The following is a 25,000-nucleotide window of genomic DNA, read 5'->3' as shown; positions in this document are numbered from 1 at the left end:
TCAATGAACACTTAAATTGATCGTGAGAACCATTTATCATTAGATATTGTAAAGAATCCTAAGGGGGTGGGTGGGCGGCTGGGTAGCTCAGTGGATTGGGCGGCTGGGTAGCTCAGTGGATTGAGAGCCAAGCCTAGAGGTGGGAGGTCCTAGGTTCGAATCCAGCCTCAGCCACTTCCCAGCTGTGTGAACCTGGGCAAGTCACTTGACCCCCATTGCCTAGCCCTTACCACTCTTGTGCCTTGGAGCCAATACACAGTATATATATATATATATATATATATACATACATACATATACATATACATATATATAATATACAGTATATATATAAGGGTTTAAAAAAAAGAAATAACTTGACTGGCATCGATGAATAGAATTAACATTTTAAAACAATATAATTAACATCTAAAAGAAAAAAATATTCATCCTGGGGTTGAGAAATCCCTTTAATATTAAAAATAGAAGCCAGGAAAGGAATTATTATTGGACATCCCTCTCAGGCAATGGAAATGATAGAAATCTCTCCACTACCTGTCTGGCTCTATGACCAGAGGTGGCAGTTCCAATTTTGCTCCCCAAGGAAGTTCTTTCCTATTGTCAAGCTGGTCTCTGCTGGAATCCTCCTTATGCAGTTCCACCTGTTGAGCTCTATTCAGATCGGAGCCATCCTGGGACCACAAAGAGAGCTGGGTAAGAGTAGGTGTGGATACAGCATGGACTCTTTCTTTAGTTCAGGTACCTCCCTGGGTACCTTTTGGGGAAGTCCTTCCTTCTATCCTCAGGCAGCAGCTTTGGAAATCAACCCACTGAAGAGCTTCCTCATGAAGGGTTATGGGTTGTTTTCAGCTGAGCTTTTTATGGCCACGGAGGGAAGGAAGAGAGGCTCAGCATAAAGGGTTGAATCAGCTGGGACTTGCACCGATTAGCCATTTGGCCAGCTTCTCCATTGTGCTTGTCCCAGAAGAAGAAGGCACTTGTTGATGGAGTGCCCTTTGTCAAAGGAAGCTTTGTGAAGCTCAGGCTTCTCCTGAAGTCCATGGTTCAGATCAGCAGGCGGCTTTTTGAGTGTCGTAATGAATGAAGCCTCCAGCAAGCCAAATAGCCTGGGGACCTGTGGCCATTTAGCCTTGAAGCCATGTAGTCAGGCTCCTAGCTACCAAAAACCGAAACCAACCAACCCTGGGAAAGTTGCAAACCCTTGAGTAGTTCAGTAAAAGGAAGTTGCAGCGCAGCTGAGTGGCTCAGTGGACAGAGAGCTGGGCCTCAAGACCAGAGGTCGTACGTTCGAATGTGACCCCAGACTTTTCTTCATTTTCTAACTCTGGGCAAGTACTACAAGCCAACAAAAATCTGTACTTTCTATTACTGCTGTCAACATTTGCTTTTGGAGTCACTGTGTCTCATTCATCACTTCCATGATGGCTCTTTGAAAATGGAATATCTAAAGGCGACTATTACTGAGTCACAGCAGAGTTGTAGTTTGAGATTATGTCCTTTCGTTCGTGATCCATAACTTCAATTTCCATACAAAGTTCCTCAATGAACACTTAAATTGATCGTGAGAACCATTTATCATTAGATATTGTAAAGAATCCTAAGGGGGTGGGTGGGCGGCTGGGTAGCTCAGTGGATTGGGCGGCTGGGTAGCTCAGTGGATTGAGAGCCAAGCCTAGAGGTGGGAGGTCCTAGGTTCGAATCCAGCCTCAGCCACTTCCCAGCTGTGTGAACCTGGGCAAGTCACTTGACCCCCATTGCCTAGCCCTTACCACTCTTGTGCCTTGGAGCCAATACACAGTATATATATATATATATATATATATATATATATATATATATATATATATATATATATATATATATATATATATATATATATATATATATATATATATACATACATACATATACATATACATATATATAATATACAGTATATATATAAGGGTTTAAAAAAAAGAAATAACTTGACTGGCATCGATGAATAGAATTAACATTTTAAAACAATATAATTAACATCTAAAAGAAAAAAATATTCATCCTGGGGTTGAGAAATCCCTTTAATATTAAAAATAGAAGCCAGGAAAGGAATTATTATTGGACATCCCTCTCAGGCAATGGAAATGATAGAAATCTCTCCACTACCTGTCTGGCTCTATGACCAGAGGTGGCAGTTCCAATTTTGCTCCCCAAGGAAGTTCTTTCCTATTGTCAAGCTGGTCTCTGCTGGTATCCTCCTTATGCAGTTCCACCTGTTGAGCTCTATTCAGATCGGAGCCATCCTGGGACCACAAAGAGAGCTGGGTAAGAGTAGGTGTGGATACAGCATGGACTCTTTCTTTAGTTCAGGTACCTCCCTGGGGACCTTTTGGGGAAGTCCTTCCTTCTATCCTCAGGCAGCAGCTTTGGAAATCAACCCACTGAAGAGCTTCCTCATGAAGGGTTATGGGTTGTTTTCAGCTGAGCTTTTTATGGCCACGGAGGGAAGGAAGAGAGGCTCAGCATAAAGGGTTGAATCAGCTGGGACTTGCACCGATTAGCCATTTGGCCAGCTTCTCCATTGTGCTTGTCCCAGAAGAAGAAGGCACTTGTTGATGGAGTGCCCTTTGTCAAAGGAAGCTTTGTGAAGCTCAGGCTTCTCCTGAAGTCCATGGTTCAGATCAGCAGGCGGCTTTTTGAGTGTCGTAATGAATGAAGCCTCCAGCAAGCCAAATAGCCTGGGGACCTGTGGCCATTTAGCCTTGAAGCCATGTAGTCAGGCTCCTAGCTACCAAAAACCGAAACCAACCAACCCTGGGAAAGTTGCAAACCCTTGAGTAGTTCAGTAAAAGGAAGTTGCAGCGCAGCTGAGTGGCTCAGTGGACAGAGAGCTGGGCCTCAAGACCAGAGGTCGTAGGTTCGAATGTGACCCCAGACTTTTCTTCATTTTCTAACTCTGGGCAAGTACTACAAGCCAACAAAAATCTGTACTTTCTATTACTGCTGTCAACATTTGCTTTTGGAGTCACTGTGTCTCATTCATCACTTCCATGATGGCTCTTTGAAAATGGAATATCTAAAGGCGACTATTACTGAGTCACAGCAGAGTTGTAGTTTGAGATTATGTCCTTTCGTTCGTGATCCATAACTTCAATTTCCATACAAAGTTCCTCAATGAACACTTAAATTGATCGTGAGAACCATTTATCATTAGATATTGTAAAGAATCCTAAGGGGGTGGGTGGGCGGCTGGGTAGCTCAGTGGATTGAGAGCCAAGCCTAGAGGTGGGAGGTCCTAGGTTCGAATCCGGCCTCAGCCACTTCCCAGCTGTGTGAACCTGGGCAAGTCACTTGACCCCCATTGCCTAGCCCTTACCACTCTTCTGCCTTGGAGCCAATACACAGTATATATATATATTTACATATACATATACATATATATACATATACATACATATACATATACATATATATAATATACAGTATATATATAAGGGTTTAAAAAAAAAGAAATAACTTGACTGGCATCGATGAATAGAATTAACATTTTAAAACAATATCATTAACATCTAAAAGAAAAAAATATTCATCCTGGGGTTGAGAAATCCCTTTAATATTAAAAAAAGAAGCCAGGAAAGGAATTATTATTGGACATCCCTCTCAGGCAATGGAAATGATAGAAATCTCTCCACTACCTGTCTGGCTCTATGACCAGAGGTGGCAGTTCCAATTTTGCTCCCCAAGGAAGTTCTTTCCTATTGTCAAGCTGGTCTCTGCTGGTATCCTCCTTATGCAGTTCCAGCTGTTGAGCTCTATTCAGATCGGAGCCATCCTGGGACCACAAAGAGAGCTGGGTAAGAGTAGGTGTGGATACAGCATGGACTCTTTCTTTAGTTCAGGTACCTCCCTGGGGACCTTTTGGGGAAGTCCTTCCTTCTATCCTCAGGCAGCAGCTTTGGAAATCAACCCACTGAAGAGCTTCCTCATGAAGGGTTATGGGTTGTTTTCAGCTGAACTTTTTATGGCCACGGAGGGAAGGAAGAGAGGCTCAGCATAAAGGGTTGAATCAGCTGGGACTTGCACCGATTAGCCATTTGGCCAGCTTCTCCATTGTGCTTGTCCCAGAAGAAGAAGGCACTTGTTGATGGAGTGCCCTTTGTCAAAGGAAGCTTTGTGAAGCTCAGGCTTCTCCTGAAGTCCATGGTTCAGATCAGCAGGCGGCTTTTTGAGTGTCGTAATGAATGAAGCCTCCAGCAAGCCAAATAGCCTGGGGACCTGTGGCCATTTAGCCTTGAAGCCATGTAGTCAGGCTCCTAGCTACCAAAAACCGAAACCAACCAACCCTGGGAAAGTTGCAAACCCTTGAGTAGTTCAGTAAAAGGAAGTTGCAGCGCAGCTGAGTGGCTCAGTGGACAGAGAGCTGGGCCTCAAGACCAGAGGTCGTAGGTTCGAATCTGACCCCAGACTTTTCTTCATTTTCTAACTCTGGGCAAGTACTACAAGCCAAATTCTATTACTGCTGTCAACATTTGCTTTTGGAGTCACTGTGTCTCATTCATCACTTCCATGATGGCTCTTTGAAAATGGAATATCTAAAGGCGACTATTACTGAGTCACAGCAGAGTTGTAGTTTGAGATTATGTCCTTTTGTTCGTGATCCATAACTTCAATTTCCATACAAAGTTCCTCAATGAACACTTAAATTGATCGTGAGAACCATTTATCATTAGATATTGTAAAGAATCCTAAGGGGGTGGGTGGGCGGCTGGGTAGTTCAGTGGATTGGGCGGCTGGGTAGCTCAGTGGATTGAGAGCCAAGCCTAAAGGTGGTCCTAGGTTCGAATCCGGCCTCAGCCACTTCCCAGCTGTGTGAACCTGGGCAAGTCACTTGACCCCATTGCCTAGCCCTTACCACTCTTCTGCCTTGGAGCCAATACACAGTATATATATATATATTTACATATACATATACATATATATACATATACATACATATACATATACATATATATAATATACAGTATATATATAAGGGTTTAAAAAAAAAGAAATAACTTGACTGGCATCGATGAATAGAATTAACATTTTAAAACAATATAATTAACATCTAAAAGAAAAAAATATTCATCCTGGGGTTGAGAAATCCCTTTAATATTAAAAATAGAAGCCAGGAAAGGAATTATTATTGGACATCCCTCTCAGGCAATGGAAATGATAGAAATCTCTCCACTACCTGTCTGGCTCTATGACCAGAGGTGGCAGTTCCAATTTTGCTCCCCAAGGAAGTTCTTTCCTATTGTCAAGCTGGTCTCTGCTGGTATCCTCCTTATGCAGTTCCACCTGTTGAGCTCTATTCAGATCGGAGCCATCCTGGGACCACAAAGAGAGCTGGGTAAGAGTAGGTGTGGATACAGCATGGACTCTTTCTTTAGTTCAGGTACCTCCCTGGGGACCTTTTGGGGAAGTCCTTCCTTCTATCCTCAGGCAGCAGCTTTGGAAATCAACCCACTGAAGAGCTTCCTCATGAAGGGTTATGGGTTGTTTTCAGCTGAGCTTTTTATGGCCACGGAGGGAAGGAAGAGAGGCTCAGCATAAAGGGTTGAATCAGCTGGGACTTGCACCGATTAGCCATTTGGCCAGCTTCTCCATTGTGCTTGTCCCAGAAGAAGAAGGCACTTGTTGATGGAGTGCCCTTTGTCAAAGGAAGCTTTGTGAAGCTCAGGCTTCTCCTGAAGTCCATGGTTCAGATCAGCAGGCGGCTTTTTGAGTGTCGTAATGAATGAAGCCTCCAGCAAGCCAAATAGCCTGGGGACCTGTGGCCATTTAGCCTTGAAGCCATGTAGTCAGGCTCCTAGCTACCAAAAACCGAAACCAACCAACCCTGGGAAAGTTGCAAACCCTTGAGTAGTTCAGTAAAAGGAAGTTGCAGCGCAGCTGAGTGGCTCAGTGGACAGAGAGCTGGGCCTCAAGACCAGAGGTCGTAGGTTCGAATCTGACCCCAGACTTTTCTTCATTTTCTAACTCTGGGCAAGTACTACAAGCCAACAAAAATCTGTACTTTCTATTACTGCTGTCAACATTTGCTTTTGGAGTCACTGTGTCTCATTCATCACTTCCATGATGGCTCTTTGAAAATGGAATATCTAAAGGCGACTATTACTGAGTCACAGCAGAGTTGTAGTTTGAGATTATGTCCTTTTGTTCGTGATCCATAACTTCAATTTCCATACAAAGTTCCTCAATGAACACTTAAATTGATCGTGAGAACCATTTATCATTAGATATTGTAAAGAATCCTAAGGGGGTGGGTGGGCGGCTGGGTAGCTCAGTGGATTGGGCGGCTGGGTAGCTCAGTGGATTGAGAGCCAAGCCTAGAGGTGGGAGGTCCTAGGTTCGAATCCGGCCTCAGCCACTTCCCAGCTGTGTGAACCTGGGCAAGTCACTTGACCCCCATTGCCTAGCCCTTACCACTCTTCTGCCTTGGAGCCAATACACAGTATATATATATATTTACATATACATATACATATATATACATATACATACATATACATATACATATATATAATATACAGTATATATATAAGGGTTTAAAAAAAAAGAAATAACTTGACTGGCATCGATGAATAGAATTAACATTTTAAAACAATATAATTAACATCTAAAAGAAAAAAATATTCATCCTGGGGTTGAGAAATCCCTTTAATATTAAAAATAGAAGCCAGGAAAGGAATTATTATTGGACATCCCTCTCAGGCAATGGAAATGATAGAAATCTCTCCACTACCTGTCTGGCTCTATGACCAGAGGTGGCAGTTCCAATTTTGCTCCCCAAGGAAGTTCTTTCCTATTGTCAAGCTGGTCTCTGCTGGTATCCTCCTTATGCAGTTCCACCTGTTGAGCTCTATTCAGATCGGAGCCATCCTGGGACCACAAAGAGAGCTGGGTAAGAGTAGGTGTGGATACAGCATGGACTCTTTCTTTAGTTCAGGTACCTCCCTGGGGACCTTTTGGGGAAGTCCTTCCTTCTATCCTCAGGCAGCAGCTTTGGAAATCAACCCACTGAAGAGCTTCCTCATGAAGGGTTATGGGTTGTTTTCAGCTGAGCTTTTTATGGCCACGGAGGGAAGGAAGAGAGGCTCAGCATAAAGGGTTGAATCAGCTGGGACTTGCACCGATTAGCCATTTGGCCAGCTTCTCCATTGTGCTTGTCCCAGAAGAAGAAGGCACTTGTTGATGGAGTGCCCTTTGTCAAAGGAAGCTTTGTGAAGCTCAGGCTTCTCCTGAAGTCCATGGTTCAGATCAGCAGGCGGCTTTTTGAGTGTCGTAATGAATGAAGCCTCCAGCAAGCCAAATAGCCTGGGGACCTGTGGCCATTTAGCCTTGAAGCCATGTAGTCAGGCTCCTAGCTACCAAAAACCGAAACCAACCAACCCTGGGAAAGTTGCAAACCCTTGAGTAGTTCAGTAAAAGGAAGTTGCAGCGCAGCTGAGTGGCTCAGTGGACAGAGAGCTGGGCCTCAAGACCAGAGGTCGTAGGTTCGAATGTGACCCCAGACTTTTCTTCATTTTCTAACTCTGGGCAAGTACTACAAGCCAACAAAAATCTGTACTTTCTATTACTGCTGTCAACATTTGCTTTTGGAGTCACTGTGTCTCATTCATCACTTCCATGATGGCTCTTTGAAAATGGAATATCTAAAGGCGACTATTACTGAGTCACAGCAGAGTTGTAGTTTGAGATTATGTCCTTTCGTTCGTGATCCATAACTTCAATTTCCATACAAAGTTCCTCAATGAACACTTAAATTGATCGTGAGAACCATTTATCATTAGATATTGTAAAGAATCCTAAGGGGGTGGGTGGGCGGCTGGGTAGCTCAGTGGATTGAGAGCCAAGCCTAGAGGTGGGAGGTCCTAGGTTCGAATCCGGCCTCAGCCACTTCCCAGCTGTGTGAACCTGGGCAAGTCACTTGACCCCCATTGCCTAGCCCTTACCACTCTTCTGCTTTGGAGCCAATACACAGTATATATATATATTTACATATACATATACATATATATACATATACATACATATACATATACATATATATAATATACAGTATATATATAAGGGTTTAAAAAAAAAGAAATAACTTGACTGGCATCGATGAATAGAATTAACATTTTAAAACAATATCATTAACATCTAAAAGAAAAAAATATTCATCCTGGGGTTGAGAAATCCCTTTAATATTAAAAAAAGAAGCCAGGAAAGGAATTATTATTGGACATCCCTCTCAGGCAATGGAAATGATAGAAATCTCTCCACTACCTGTCTGGCTCTATGACCAGAGGTGGCAGTTCCAATTTTGCTCCCCAAGGAAGTTCTTTCCTATTGTCAAGCTGGTCTCTGCTGGTATCCTCCTTATGCAGTTCCAGCTGTTGAGCTCTATTCAGATCGGAGCCATCCTGGGACCACAAAGAGAGCTGGGTAAGAGTAGGTGTGGATACAGCATGGACTCTTTCTTTAGTTCAGGTACCTCCCTGGGGACCTTTTGGGGAAGTCCTTCCTTCTATCCTCAGGCAGCAGCTTTGTAAATCAACCCACTGAAGAGCTTCCTCATGAAGGGTTATGGGTTGTTTTCAGCTGAACTTTTTATGGCCACGGAGGGAAGGAAGAGAGGCTCAGCATAAAGGGTTGAATCAGCTGGGACTTGCACCGATTAGCCATTTGGCCAGCTTCTCCATTGTGCTTGTCCCAGAAGAAGAAGGCACTTGTTGATGGAGTGCCCTTTGTCAAAGGAAGCTTTGTGAAGCTCAGGCTTCTCCTGAAGTCCATGGTTCAGATCAGCAGGCGGCTTTTTGAGTGTCGTAATGAATGAAGCCTCCAGCAAGCCAAATAGCCTGGGGACCTGTGGCCATTTAGCCTTGAAGCCATGTAGTCAGGCTCCTAGCTACCAAAAACCGAAACCAACCAACCCTGGGAAAGTTGCAAACCCTTGAGTAGTTCAGTAAAAGGAAGTTGCAGCGCAGCTGAGTGGCTCAGTGGACAGAGAGCTGGGCCTCAAGACCAGAGGTCGTAGGTTCGAATCTGACCCCAGACTTTTCTTCATTTTCTAACTCTGGGCAAGTACTACAAGCCAACAAAAATCTGTACTTTCTATTACTGCTGTCAACATTTGCTTTTGGAGTCACTGTGTCTCATTCATCACTTCCATGATGGCTCTTTGAAAATGGAATATCTAAAGGCGACTATTACTGAGTCACAGCAGAGTTGTAGTTTGAGATTATGTCCTTTTGTTCGTGATCCATAACTTCAATTTCCATACAAAGTTCCTCAATGAACACTTAAATTGATCGTGAGAACCATTTATCATTAGATATTGTAAAGAATCCTAAGGGGTGGGTGGGCGGCTGGGTAGCTCAGTGGATTGGGCGGCTGGGTAGCTCAGTGGTTTGGGCGGCTGGGTAGCTCAGTGGATTGAGAGCCAAGCCTAAAGGTGGTCCTAGGTTCGAATCCGGCCTCAGCCACTTCCCAGCTGTGTGAACCTGGGCAAGTCACTTGACCCCCATTGCCTAGCCCTTACCACTCTTCTGCCTTGGAGCCAATACACAGTATATATATATATTTACATATACATATACATATATATATACATATACATACATATACATATACATATATATAATATACAGTATATATATAAGGGTTTAAAAAAAAGAAATAACTTGACTGGCATCGATGAATAGAATTAACATTTTAAAACAATATCATTAACATCTAAAAGAAAAAAATATTCATCCTGGGGTTGAGAAATCCCGTTAATATTAAAAATAGAAGCCAGGAAAGGAATTATTATTGGACATCCCTCTCAGGCAATGGAAATGATAGAAATCTCTCCACTACCTGTCTGGCTCTATGACCAGAGGTGGCAGTTCCAATTTTGCTCCCCAAGGAAGTTCTTTCCTATTGTCAAGCTGGTCTCTGCTGGTATCCTCCTTATGCAGTTCCACCTGTTGAGCTCTATTCAGATCGGAGCCATCCTGGGACCACAAAGAGAGCTGGGTAAGAGTAGGTGTGGATACAGCATGGACTCTTTCTTTAGTTCAGGTACCTCCCTGGGGACCTTTTGGGGAAGTCCTTCCTTCTATCCTCAGGCAGCAGCTTTGGAAATGAACCCACTGAAGAGCTTCCTCATGAAGGGTTATGGGTTGTTTTCAGCTGAGCTTTTTATGGCCACGGAGGGAAGGAAGAGAGGCTCAGCATAAAGGGTTGAATCAGCTGGGACTTGCACCGATTAGCCATTTGGCCAGCTTCTCCATTGAGCTTGTCCCAGAAGAAGAAGGCACTTGTTGATGGAGTGCCCTTTGTCAAAGGAAGCTTTGTGAAGCTCAGGCTTCTCCTGAATTCCATGGTTCAGATCAGCAGGCGGCTTTTTGAGTGTCGTAATGAATGAAGCCTCCAGCAAGCCAAATAGCCTGGGGACCTGTGGCCATTTAGCCTTGAAGCCATGTAGTCAGGCTCCTAGCTACCAAAAACCGAAACCAACCAACCCTGGGAAAGTTGCAAACCCTTGAGTAGTTCAGTAAAAGGAAGTTGCAGCGCAGCTGAGTGGCTCAGTGGACAGAGAGCTGGGCCTCAAGACCAGAGGTCGTAGGTTCGAATCTGACCCCAGACTTTTCTTCATTTTCTAACTCTGGGCAAGTACTACAAGCCAAATTCTATTACTGCTGTCAACATTTGCTTTTGGAGTCACTGTGTCTCATTCATCACTTCCATGATGGCTCTTTGAAAATGGAATATCTAAAGGCGACTATTACTGAGTCACAGCAGAGTTGTAGTTTGAGATTATGTCCTTTTGTTCGTGATCCATAACTTCAATTTCCATACAAAGTTCCTCAATGAACACTTAAATTGATCGTGAGAACCATTTATCATTAGATATTGTAAAGAATCCTAAGGGGGTGGGTGGGCGGCTGGGTAGTTCAGTGGATTGGGCGGCTGGGTAGCTCAGTGGATTGAGAGCCAAGCCTAAAGGTGGTCCTAGGTTCGAATCCGGCCTCAGCCACTTCCCAGCTGTGTGAACCTGGGCAAGTCACTTGACCCCATTGCCTAGCCCTTACCACTCTTCTGCCTTGGAGCCAATACACAGTATATATATATATATTTACATATACATATACATATATATACATATACATACATATACATATACATATATATAATATACAGTATATATATAAGGGTTTAAAAAAAAAGAAATAACTTGACTGGCATCGATGAATAGAATTAACATTTTAAAACAATATAATTAACATCTAAAAGAAAAAAATATTCATCCTGGGGTTGAGAAATCCCTTTAATATTAAAAATAGAAGCCAGGAAAGGAATTATTATTGGACATCCCTCTCAGGCAATGGAAATGATAGAAATCTCTCCACTACCTGTCTGGCTCTATGACCAGAGGTGGCAGTTCCAATTTTGCTCCCCAAGGAAGTTCTTTCCTATTGTCAAGCTGGTCTCTGCTGGTATCCTCCTTATGCAGTTCCACCTGTTGAGCTCTATTCAGATCGGAGCCATCCTGGGACCACAAAGAGAGCTGGGTAAGAGTAGGTGTGGATACAGCATGGACTCTTTCTTTAGTTCAGGTACCTCCCTGGGGACCTTTTGGGGAAGTCCTTCCTTCTATCCTCAGGCAGCAGCTTTGGAAATCAACCCACTGAAGAGCTTCCTCATGAAGGGTTATGGGTTGTTTTCAGCTGAGCTTTTTATGGCCACGGAGGGAAGGAAGAGAGGCTCAGCATAAAGGGTTGAATCAGCTGGGACTTGCACCGATTAGCCATTTGGCCAGCTTCTCCATTGTGCTTGTCCCAGAAGAAGAAGGCACTTGTTGATGGAGTGCCCTTTGTCAAAGGAAGCTTTGTGAAGCTCAGGCTTCTCCTGAAGTCCATGGTTCAGATCAGCAGGCGGCTTTTTGAGTGTCGTAATGAATGAAGCCTCCAGCAAGCCAAATAGCCTGGGGACCTGTGGCCATTTAGCCTTGAAGCCATGTAGTCAGGCTCCTAGCTACCAAAAACCGAAACCAACCAACCCTGGGAAAGTTGCAAACCCTTGAGTAGTTCAGTAAAAGGAAGTTGCAGCGCAGCTGAGTGGCTCAGTGGACAGAGAGCTGGGCCTCAAGACCAGAGGTCGTAGGTTCGAATCTGACCCCAGACTTTTCTTCATTTTCTAACTCTGGGCAAGTACTACAAGCCAACAAAAATCTGTACTTTCTATTACTGCTGTCAACATTTGCTTTTGGAGTCACTGTGTCTCATTCATCACTTCCATGATGGCTCTTTGAAAATGGAATATCTAAAGGCGACTATTACTGAGTCACAGCAGAGTTGTAGTTTGAGATTATGTCCTTTTGTTCGTGATCCATAACTTCAATTTCCATACAAAGTTCCTCAATGAACACTTAAATTGATCGTGAGAACCATTTATCATTAGATATTGTAAAGAATCCTAAGGGGGTGGGTGGGCGGCTGGGTAGCTCAGTGGATTGGGCGGCTGGGTAGCTCAGTGGATTGAGAGCCAAGCCTAGAGGTGGGAGGTCCTAGGTTCGAATCCGGCCTCAGCCACTTCCCAGCTGTGTGAACCTGGGCAAGTCACTTGACCCCCATTGCCTAGCCCTTACCACTCTTCTGCCTTGGAGCCAATACACAGTATATATATATATTTACATATACATATACATATATATACATATACATACATATACATATACATATATATAATATACAGTATATATATAAGGGTTTAAAAAAAAAGAAATAACTTGACTGGCATCGATGAATAGAATTAACATTTTAAAACAATATAATTAACATCTAAAAGAAAAAAATATTCATCCTGGGGTTGAGAAATCCCTTTAATATTAAAAATAGAAGCCAGGAAAGGAATTATTATTGGACATCCCTCTCAGGCAATGGAAATGATAGAAATCTCTCCACTACCTGTCTGGCTCTATGACCAGAGGTGGCAGTTCCAATTTTGCTCCCCAAGGAAGTTCTTTCCTATTGTCAAGCTGGTCTCTGCTGGTATCCTCCTTATGCAGTTCCACCTGTTGAGCTCTATTCAGATCGGAGCCATCCTGGGACCACAAAGAGAGCTGGGTAAGAGTAGGTGTGGATACAGCATGGACTCTTTCTTTAGTTCAGGTACCTCCCTGGGGACCTTTTGGGGAAGTCCTTCCTTCTATCCTCAGGCAGCAGCTTTGGAAATCAACCCACTGAAGAGCTTCCTCATGAAGGGTTATGGGTTGTTTTCAGCTGAGCTTTTTATGGCCACGGAGGGAAGGAAGAGAGGCTCAGCATAAAGGGTTGAATCAGCTGGGACTTGCACCGATTAGCCATTTGGCCAGCTTCTCCATTGTGCTTGTCCCAGAAGAAGAAGGCACTTGTTGATGGAGTGCCCTTTGTCAAAGGAAGCTTTGTGAAGCTCAGGCTTCTCCTGAAGTCCATGGTTCAGATCAGCAGGCGGCTTTTTGAGTGTCGTAATGAATGAAGCCTCCAGCAAGCCAAATAGCCTGGGGACCTGTGGCCATTTAGCCTTGAAGCCATGTAGTCAGGCTCCTAGCTACCAAAAACCGAAACCAACCAACCCTGGGAAAGTTGCAAACCCTTGAGTAGTTCAGTAAAAGGAAGTTGCAGCGCAGCTGAGTGGCTCAGTGGACAGAGAGCTGGGCCTCAAGACCAGAGGTCGTAGGTTCGAATCTGACCCCAGACTTTTCTTCATTTTCTAACTCTGGGCAAGTACTACAAGCCAAATTCTATTACTGCTGTCAACATTTGCTTTTGGAGTCACTGTGTCTCATTCATCACTTCCATGATGGCTCTTTGAAAATGGAATATCTAAAGGCGACTATTACTGAGTCACAGCAGAGTTGTAGTTTGAGATTATGTCCTTTTGTTCGTGATCCATAACTTCAATTTCCATACAAAGTTCCTCAATGAACACTTAAATTGATCGTGAGAACCATTTATCATTAGATATTGTAAAGAATCCTAAGGGGGTGGGTGGGCGGCTGGGTAGCTCAGTGGATTGGGCGGCTGGGTAGCTCAGTGGATTGAGAGCCAAGCCTAAAGGTGGTCCTAGGTTCGAATCCGGCCTCAGCCACTTCCCAGCTGTGTGAACCTGGGCAAGTCACTTGACCCCCATTGCCTAGCCCTTACCACTCTTCTGCCTTGGAGCCAATACACAGTATATATATATATATATACATATACATATACATATATATACATATACATACATATACATATATATAATATACAGTATATATATAAGGGTTTAAAAAAAAGAAATAACTTGACTGGCATCGATGAATAGAATTAACATTTTAAAACAATATCATTAACATCTAAAAGAAAAAAATATTCATCCTGGCGTTGAGAAATCCCTTTAATTTTAAAAATAGAAGCCAGGAAAGGAATTATTATTGGACATCCCTCTCAGGCAATGGAAATGATAGAAATCTCTCCACTACCTGTCTGGCTCTATGACCAGAGGTGGCAGTTCCAATTTTGCTCCCCAAGGAAGTTCTTTCCTATTGTCAAGCTGGTCTCTGCTGGTATCCTCCTTATGCAGTTCCACCTGTTGAGCTCTATTCAGATCGGAGCCATCCTGGGACCACAAAGGGAGCTGGGTAAGAGTAGGTGTGGATACAGCATGGACTCTTTCTTTAGTTCAGGTACCTCCCTGGGTACCTTTTGGGGAAGTCCTTCCTTCTATCCTCAGGCAGCAGCTTTGGAAATCAACCCACTGAAGAGCTTCCTCATGAAGGGTTATGGGTTGTTTTCAGCTGAGCTTTTTATGGCCACGGAGGGAAGGAAGAGAGGCTCAGCAGAAAGGGTTGAATCAGCTGGGACTTGCACCGATTAGCCATTTGGCCAGCTTCTCCATTGTGCTTGTCCCAGAAGAAGAAGGCACTTGTTGATGGAGTGCCCTTTGTCAAAGGAAGCTTTGTGAAGCTCAGGCTTCTCCTGAAGTCCATGGTTCAGATCAGCAGGCGGCTTTTTGAGTGTCGTAATGAATGAAGCCTCCAGCAAGCCAAATAGCCTGGGGACCTGTGGCCATTTAGCCTTGAAGCCATGTAGTCAGGCTCCTAGCTACCAAAAACCGAAACCAACCAACCCTGGGAAAGTTGCAAACCCTTGAGTAGTTCAGTAAAAGGAAGTTGCAGCGCAGCTGAGTGGCTCAGTGGACAGAGAGCTGGGCCTCAAGACCAGAGGTCGTAGGTTCGAATCTGACCCCAGACTTTTCTTCATTTTCTAACTCTGGGCAAGTACTACAAGCCAACAAAAATCTGTACTTTCTATTACTGCTGTCAACATTTGCTTTTGGAGTCACTGTGTCTCATTCATCACTTCCATGATGGCTCTTTGAAAATGGAATATCTAAAGGCGACTATTACTGAGTCACAGCAGAGTTGTAGTTTGAGATTATGTCCTTTTGTTCGTGATCCATAACTTCAATTTCCATACAAAGTTCCTCAATGAACACTTAAATTGATCGTGAGAACCATTTATCATTAGATATTGTAAAGAATCCTAAGGGGGTGGGTGGGCGGCTGGGTAGCTCAGTGGATTGGGCGGCTGGGTAGCTCAGTGGATTGAGAGCCAAGCCTAGAGGTGGGAGGTCCTAGGTTCGAATCCGGCCTCAGCCACTTCCCAGCTGTGTGAACCTGGGCAAGTCACTTGACCCCCATTGCCTAGCCCTTACCACTCTTCTGCCTTGGAGCCAATACACAGTATATATATATATTTACATATACATATACATATATATACATATACATACATATACATATACATATATATAATATACAGTATATATATAAGGGTTTAAAAAAAAAGAAATAACTTGACTGGCATCGATGAATAGAATTAACATTTTAAAACAATATCATTAACATCTAAAAGAAAAAAATATTCATCCTGGGGTTGAGAAATCCCTTTAATATTAAAAATAGAAGCCAGGAAAGGAATTATTATTGGACATCCCTCTCAGGCAATGGAAATGATAGAAATCTCTCCACTACCTGTCTGGCTCTATGACCAGAGGTGGCAGTTCCAATTTTGCTCCCCAAGGAAGTTCTTTCCTATTGTCAAGCTGGTCTCTGCTGGTATCCTCCTTATGCAGTTCCACCTGTTGAGCTCTATTCAGATCGGAGCCATCCTGGGACCACAAAGAGAGCTGGGTAAGAGTAGGTGTGGATACAGCATGGACTCTTTCTTTAGTTCAGGTACCTCCCTGGGGACCTTTTGGGGAAGTCCTTCCTTCTATCCTCAGGCAGCAGCTTTGGAAATCAACCCACTGAAGAGCTTCCTCATGAAGGGTTATGGCTTGTTTTCAGCTGAGCTTTTTATGGCCACGGAGGGAAGGAAGAGAGGCTCAGCAGAAAGGGTTGAATCAGCTGGGACTTGCACCGATTAGCCATTTGGCCAGCTTCTCCATTGTGCTTGTCCCAGAAGAAGAAGGCACTTGTTGATGGAGTGCCCTTTGTCAAAGGAAGCTTTGTGAAGCTCAGGCTTCTCCTGAAGTCCATGGTTCAGATCAGCAGGCGGCTTTTTGAGTGTCGTAATGAATGAAGCCTCCAGCAAGCCAAATAGCCTGGGGACCTGTGGCCATTTAGCCTTGAAGCCATGTAGTCAGGCTCCTAGCTACCAAAAACCGAAACCAACCAACCCTGGGAAAGTTGCAAACCCTTGAGTAGTTCAGTAAAAGGAAGTTGCAGCGCAGCTGAGTGGCTCAGTGGACAGAGAGCTGGGCCTCAAGACCAGAGGTCGTAGGTTCGAATCTGACCCCAGACTTTTCTTCATTTTCTAACTCTGGGCAAGTACTACAAGCCAAATTCTATTACTGCTGTCAACATTTGCTTTTGGAGTCACTGTGTCTCATTCATCACTTCCATGATGGCTCTTTGAAAATGGAATATCTAAAGGCGACTATTACTGAGTCACAGCAGAGTTGTAGTTTGAGATTATGTCCTTTTGTTCGTGATCCATAACTTCAATTTCCATACAAAGTTCCTCAATGAACACTTAAATTGATCGTGAGAACCATTTATCATTAGATATTGTAAAGAATCCTAAGGGGGTGGGTGGGCGGCTGGGTAGCTCAGTGGATTGGGCGGCTGGGTAGCTCAGTGGATTGAGAGCCAAGCCTAAAGGTGGTCCTAGGTTCGAATCCGGCCTCAGCCACTTCCCAGCTGTGTGAACCTGGGCAAGTCACTTGACCCCCATTGCCTAGCCCTTACCACTCTTCTGCCTTGGAGCCAATACACAGTATATATATATATATATATACATATACATATACATATATATACATATACATACATATACATATATATAATATACAGTATATATATAAGGGTTTAAAAAAAAAGAAATAACTTGACTGGCATCGATGAATAGAATTAACATTTTAAAACAATATAATTAACATCTAAAAGAAAAAAATATTCATCCTGGGGTTGAGAAATCCCTTTAATATTAAAAATAGAAGCCAGGAAAGGAATTATTATTGGACATCCCTCTCAGGCAATGGAAATGATAGAAATCTCTCCACTACCTGTCTGGCTCTATGACCAGAGGTGGCAGTTCCAATTTTGCTCCCCAAGGAAGTTCTTTCCTATTGTCAAGCTGGTCTCTGCTGGTATCCTCCTTATGCAGTTCCACCTGTTGAGCTCTATTCAGATCGGAGCCATCCTGGGACCACAAAGAGAGCTGGGTAAGAGTAGGTGTGGATACAGCATGGACTCTTTCTTTAGTTCAGGTACCTCCCTGGGGACCTTTTGGGGAAGTCCTTCCTTCTATCCTCAGGCAGCAGCTTTGGAAATCAACCCACTGAAGAGCTTCCTCATGAAGGGTTATGGGTTGTTTTCAGCTGAGCTTTTTATGGCCACGGAGGGAAGGAAGAGAGGCTCAGCATAAAGGGTTGAATCAGCTGGGACTTGCACCGATTAGCCATTTGGCCAGCTTCTCCATTGTGCTTGTCCCAGAAGAAGAAGGCACTTGTTGATGGAGTGCCCTTTGTCAAAGGAAGCTTTGTGAAGCTCAGGCTTCTCCTGAAGTCCATGGTTCAGATCAGCAGGCGGCTTTTTGAGTGTCGTAATGAATGAAGCCTCCAGCAAGCCAAATAGCCTGGGGACCTGTGGCCATTTAGCCTTGAAGCCATGTAGTCAGGCTCCTAGCTACCAAAAACCGAAACCAACCAACCCTGGGAAAGTTGCAAACCCTTGAGTAGTTCAGTAAAAGGAAGTTGCAGCGCAGCTGAGTGGCTCAGTGGACAGAGAGCTGGGCCTCAAGACCAGAGGTCGTAGGTTCGAATCTGACCCCAGACTTTTCTTCATTTTCTAACTCTGGGCAAGTACTACAAGCCAAATTCTATTACTGCTGTCAACATTTGATTTGGAGTCACTGTGTCTCATTCATCACTTCCATGATGGCTCTTTGAAAATGGAATATCTAAAGGCGACTATTACTGAGTCACAGCAGAGTTGTAGTTTGAGATTATGTCCTTTTGTTCGTGATCCATAACTTCAATTTCCATACAAAGTTCCTCAATGAACACTTAAATTGATCGTGAGAACCATTTATCATTAGATATTGTAAAGAATCCTAAGGGGGTGGGTGGGCGGCTGGGTAGCTCAGTGGATTGGGCGGCTGGGTAGCTCAGTGGATTGAGAGCCAAGCCTAAAGGTGGTCCTAGGTTCGAATCCGGCCTCAGCCACTTCCAAGCTGTGTGAACCTGGGCAAGTCACTTGACCCCCATTGCCTAGCCCTTACCACTCTTCTGCCTTGGAGCCAATACACAGTATATATATATATTTACATATACATATACATATATATACATATACATACATATACATATACATATATATAATATACAGTATATATATAAGGGTTTAAAAAAAAGAAATAACTTGACTGGCATCGATGAATAGAATTAACATTTTAAAACAATATCATTAACATCTAAAAGAAAAAAATATTCATCCTGGCGTTGAGAAATCCCTTTAATTTTAAAAATAGAAGCCAGGAAAGGAATTATTATTGGACATCCCTCTCAGGCAATGGAAATGATAGAAATCTCTCCACTACCTGTCTGGCTCTATGACCAGAGGTGGCAGTTCCAATTTTGCTCCCCAAGGAAGTTCTTTCCTATTGTCAAGCTGGTCTCTGCTGGTATCCTCCTTATGCAGTTCCACCTGTTGAGCTCTATTCAGATCGGAGCCATCCTGGGACCACAAAGAGAGCTGGGTAAGAGTAGGTGTGGATACAGCATGGACTCTTTCTTTAGTTCAGGTACCTCCCTGGGGACCTTTTGGGGAAGTCCTTCCTTCTATCCTCAGGCAGCAGCTTTGGAAATCAACCCACTGAAGAGCTTCCTCATGAAGGGTTATGGGTTGTTTTCAGCTGAGCTTTTTATGGCCACGGAGGGAAGGAAGAGAGGCTCAGCATAAAGGGTTGAATCAGCTGGGACTTGCACCGATTAGCCATTTGGCCAGCTTCTCCATTGTGCTTGTCCCAGAAGAAGAAGGCACTTGTTGATGGAGTGCCCTTTGTCAAAGGAAGCTTTGTGAAGCTCAGGCGTCTCCTGAAGTCCATGGTTCAGATCAGCAGGCGGCTTTTTGAGTGTCGTAATGAATGAAGCCTCCAGCAAGCCAAATAGCCTGGGGACCTGTGGCCATTTAGCCTTGAAGCCATGTAGTCAGGCTCCTAGCTACCAAAAACCGAAACCAACCAACCCTGGGAAAGTTGCAAACCCTTGAGTAGTTCAGTAAAAGGAAGTTGCAGCGCAGCTGAGTGGCTCAGTGGACAGAGAGCTGGGCCTCAAGACCAGAGGTCGTAGGTTCGAATCTGACCCCAGACTTTTCTTCATTTTCTAACTCTGGGCAAGTACTACAAGCCAACAAAAATCTGTACTTTCTATTACTGCTGTCAACATTTGCTTTTGGAGTCACTGTGTCTCATTCATCACTTCCATGATGGCTCTTTGAAAATGGAATATCTAAAGGCGACTATTACTGAGTCACAGCAGAGTTGTAGTTTGAGATTATGTCCTTTTGTTCGTGATCCATAACTTCAATTTCCATACAAAGTTCCTCAATGAACACTTAAATTGATCGTGAGAACCATTTATCATTAGATATTGTAAAGAATCCTAAGGGGGTGGGTGGGCGGCTGGGTAGCTCAGTGGATTGGGCGGCTGGGTAGCTCAGTGGATTGAGAGCCAAGCCTAGAGGTGGGAGGTCCTAGGTTCGAATCCGGCCTCAGCCACTTCCCAGCTGTGTGAACCTGGGCAAGTCACTTGACCCCCATTGCCTAGCCCTTACCACTCTTCTGCCTTGGAGCCAATACACAGTATATATATATATTTACATATACATATACATATATATACATATACATACATATACATATACATATATATAATATACAGTATATATATAAGGGTTTAAAAAAAAAGAAATAACTTGACTGGCATCGATGAATAGAATTAACATTTTAAAACAATATCATTAACATCTAAAAGAAAAAAATATTCATCCTGGGGTTGAGAAATCCCTTTAATATTAAAAATAGAAGCCAGGAAAGGAATTATTATTGGACATCCCTCTCAGGCAATGGAAATGATAGAAATCTCTCCACTACCTGTCTGGCTCTATGACCAGAGGTGGCAGTTCCAATTTTGCTCCCCAAGGAAGTTCTTTCCTATTGTCAAGCTGGTCTCTGCTGGTATCCTCCTTATGCAGTTCCACCTGTTGAGCTCTATTCAGATCGGAGCCATCCTGGGACCACAAAGAGAGCTGGGTAAGAGTAGGTGTGGATACAGCATGGACTCTTTCTTTAGTTCAGGTACCTCCCTGGGGACCTTTTGGGGAAGTCCTTCCTTCTATCCTCAGGCAGCAGCTTTGGAAATCAACCCACTGAAGAGCTTCCTCATGAAGGGTTATGGGTTGTTTTCAGCTGAGCTTTTTATGGCCACGGAGGGAAGGAAGAGAGGCTCAGCATAAAGGGTTGAATCAGCTGGGACTTGCACCGATTAGCCATTTGGCCAGCTTCTCCATTGTGCTTGTCCCAGAAGAAGAAGGCACTTGTTGATGGAGTGCCCTTTGTCAAAGGAAGCTTTGTGAAGCTCAGGCTTCTCCTGAGGTCCATGGTTCAGATCAGCAGGCGGCTTTTTGAGTGTCGTAATGAATGAAGCCTCCAGCAAGCCAAATAGCCTGGGGACCTGTGGCCATTTAGCCTTGAAGCCATGTAGTCAGGCTCCTAGCTACCAAAAACCGAAACCAACCAACCCTGGGAAAGTTGCAAACCCTTGAGTAGTTCAGTAAAAGGAAGTTGCAGCGCAGCTGAGTGGCTCAGTGGACAGAGAGCTGGGCCTCAAGACCAGAGGTCGTAGGTTCGAATCTGACCCCAGACTTTTCTTCATTTTCTAACTCTGGGCAAGTACTACAAGCCAAATTCTATTACTGCTGTCAACATTTGCTTTTGGAGTCACTGTGTCTCATTCATCACTTCCATGATGGCTCTTTGAAAATGGAATATCTAAAGGCGACTATTACTGAGGCACAGCAGAGTTGTAGTTTGAGATTATGTCCTTTTGTTCGTGATCCATAACTTCAATTTCCATACAAAGTTCCTCAATGAACACTTAAATTGATCGTGAGAACCATTTATCATTAGATATTGTAAAGAATCCTAAGGGGGTGGGTGGGCGGCTGGGTAGTTCAGTGGATTGGGCGGCTGGGTAGCTCAGTGGATTGAGAGCCAAGCCTAAAGGTGGTCCTAGGTTCGAATCCGGCCTCAGCCACTTCCCAGCAGTGTGAACCTGGGCAAGTCACTTGACCCCCATTGCCTAGCCCTTACCACTCTTCTGCCTTGGAGCCAATACACAGTATATATATATATTTACATATACATATACATATATATACATATACATACATATACATATACATATATATAATATACAGTATATATATAAGGGTTTAAAAAAAAGAAATAACTTGACTGGCATCGATGAATAGAATTAACATTTTAAAACAATATCATTAACATCTAAAAGAAAAAAATATTCATCCTGGGGTTGAGAAATCCCTTTAATATTAAAAATAGAAGCCAGGAAAGGAATTATTATTGGACATCCCTCTCAGGCAATGGAAATGATAGAAATCTCTCCACTACCTGTCTGGCTCTATGACCAGAGGTGGCAGTTCCAATTTTGCTCCCCAAGGAAGTTCTTTCCTATTGTCAAGCTGGTCTCTGCTGGTATCCTCCTTATGCAGTTCCACCTGTTGAGCTCTATTCAGATCGGAGCCATCCTGGGACCACAAAGAGAGCTGGGTAAGAGTAGGTGTGGATACAGCATGGACTCTTTCTTTAGTTCAGGTACCTCCCTGGGGACCTTTTGGGGAAGTCCTTCCTTCTATCCTCAGGCAGCAGCTTTGGAAATCAACCCACTGAAGAGCTTCCTCATGAAGGGTTATGGGTTGTTTTCAGCTGAGCTTTTTATGGCCACGGAGGGAAGGAAGAGAGGCTCAGCATAAAGGGTTGAATCAGCTGGGACTTGCACCGATTAGCCATTTGGCCAGCTTCTCCATTGTGCTTGTCCCAGAAGAAGAAGGCACTTGTTGATGGAGTGCCCTTTGTCAAAGGAAGCTTTGTGAAGCTCAGGCTTCTCCTGAAGTCCATGGTTCAGATCAGCAGGCGGCTTTTTGAGTGTCGTAATGAATGAAGCCTCCAGCAAGCCAAATAGCCTGGGGACCTGTGGCCATTTAGCCTTGAAGCCATGTAGTCAGGCTCCTAGCTACCAAAAACCGAAACCAACCAACCCTGGGAAAGTTGCAAACCCTTGAGTAGTTCAGTAAAAGGAAGTTGCAGCGCAGCTGAGTGGCTCAGTGGACAGAGAGCTGGGCCTCAAGACCAGAGGTCGTAGGTTCGAATCTGACCCCAGACTTTTCTTCATTTTCTAACTCTGGGCAAGTACTACAAGCCAACAAAAATCTGTACTTTCTATTACTGCTGTCAACATTTGCTTTTGGAGTCACTGTGTCTCATTCATCACTTCCATGATGGCTCTTTGAAAATGGAATATCTAAAGGCGACTATTACTGAGTCACAGCAGAGTTGTAGTTTGAGATTATGTCCTTTCGTTCGTGATCCATAACTTCAATTTCCATACAAAGTTCCTCAATGAACACTTAAATTGATCGTGAGAACCATTTATCATTAGATATTGTAAAGAATCCTAAGGGGGTGGGTGGGCGGCTGGGTAGCTCAGTGGATTGGGCGGCTGGGTAGCTCAGTGGATTGAGAGCCAAGCCTAGAGGTGGGAGGTCCTAGGTTCGAATCCAGCCTCAGCCACTTCCCAGCTGTGTGAACCTGGGCAAGTCACTTGACCCCCATTGCCTAGCCCTTACCACTCTTCTGCCTTGGAGCCAATACACAGTATATATATATATTTACATATACATATACATATATATACATATACATACATATACATATACATATATATAATATACAGTATATATATAAGGGTTTAAAAAAAAAGAAATAACTTGACTGGCATCGATGAATAGAATTAACATTTTAAAACAATATCATTAACATCTAAAAGAAAAAAATATTCATCCTGGGGTTGAGAAATCCCTTTAATATTAAAAAAAGAAGCCAGGAAAGGAATTATTATTGGACATCCCTCTCAGGCAATGGAAATGATAGAAATCTCTCCACTACCTGTCTGGCTCTATGACCAGAGGTGGCAGTTCCAATTTTGCTCCCCAAGGAAGTTCTTTCCTATTGTCAAGCTGGTCTCTGCTGGTATCCTCCTTATGCAGTTCCAGCTGTTGAGCTCTATTCAGATCGGAGCCATCCTGGGACCACAAAGAGAGCTGGGTAAGAGTAGGTGTGGATACAGCATGGACTCTTTCTTTAGTTCAGGTACCTCCCTGGGGACCTTTTGGGGAAGTCCTTCCTTCTATCCTCAGGCAGCAGCTTTGTAAATCAACCCACTGAAGAGCTTCCTCATGAAGGGTTATGGGTTGTTTTCAGCTGAACTTTTTATGGCCACGGAGGGAAGGAAGAGAGGCTCAGCATAAAGGGTTGAATCAGCTGGGACTTGCACCGATTAGCCATTTGGCCAGCTTCTCCATTGTGCTTGTCCCAGAAGAAGAAGGCACTTGTTGATGGAGTGCCCTTTGTCAAAGGAAGCTTTGTGAAGCTCAGGCTTCTCCTGAAGTCCATGGTTCAGATCAGCAGGCGGCTTTTTGAGTGTCGTAATGAATGAAGCCTCCAGCAAGCCAAATAGCCTGGGGACCTGTGGCCATTTAGCCTTGAAGCCATGTAGTCAGGCTCCTAGCTACCAAAAACCGAAACCAACCAACCCTGGGAAAGTTGCAAACCCTTGAGTAGTTCAGTAAAAGGAAGTTGCAGCGCAGCTGAGTGGCTCAGTGGACAGAGAGCTGGGCCTCAAGACCAGAGGTCGTAGGTTCGAATCTGACCCCAGACTTTTCTTCATTTTCTAACTCTGGGCAAGTACTACAAGCCAACAAAAATCTGTACTTTCTATTACTGCTGTCAACATTTGCTTTTGGAGTCACTGTGTCTCATTCATCACTTCCATGATGGCTCTTTGAAAATGGAATATCTAAAGGCGACTATTACTGAGTCACAGCAGAGTTGTAGTTTGAGATTATGTCCTTTTGTTCGTGATCCATAACTTCAATTTCCATACAAAGTTCCTCAATGAACACTTAAATTGATCGTGAGAACCATTTATCATTAGATATTGTAAAGAATCCTAAGGGGGTGGGTGGGCGGCTGGGTAGCTCAGTGGATTGAGAGCCAAGCCTAGAGGTGGGAGGTCCTAGGTTCGAATCCAGCCTCAGCCACTTCCCAGCTGTGTGAACCTGGGCAAGTCACTTGACCCCCATTGCCTAGCCCTTACCACTCTTCTGCCTTGGAGCCAATACACA

The sequence above is a fragment of the Monodelphis domestica genome, chromosome 7 (genome assembly GCF_027887165.1).
Source record: "Monodelphis domestica isolate mMonDom1 chromosome 7, mMonDom1.pri, whole genome shotgun sequence".
Classification (NCBI taxonomy): Eukaryota; Metazoa; Chordata; class Mammalia; order Didelphimorphia; family Didelphidae; genus Monodelphis; species Monodelphis domestica.
Note: the sequence above shows the minus strand (reverse complement) of the source record.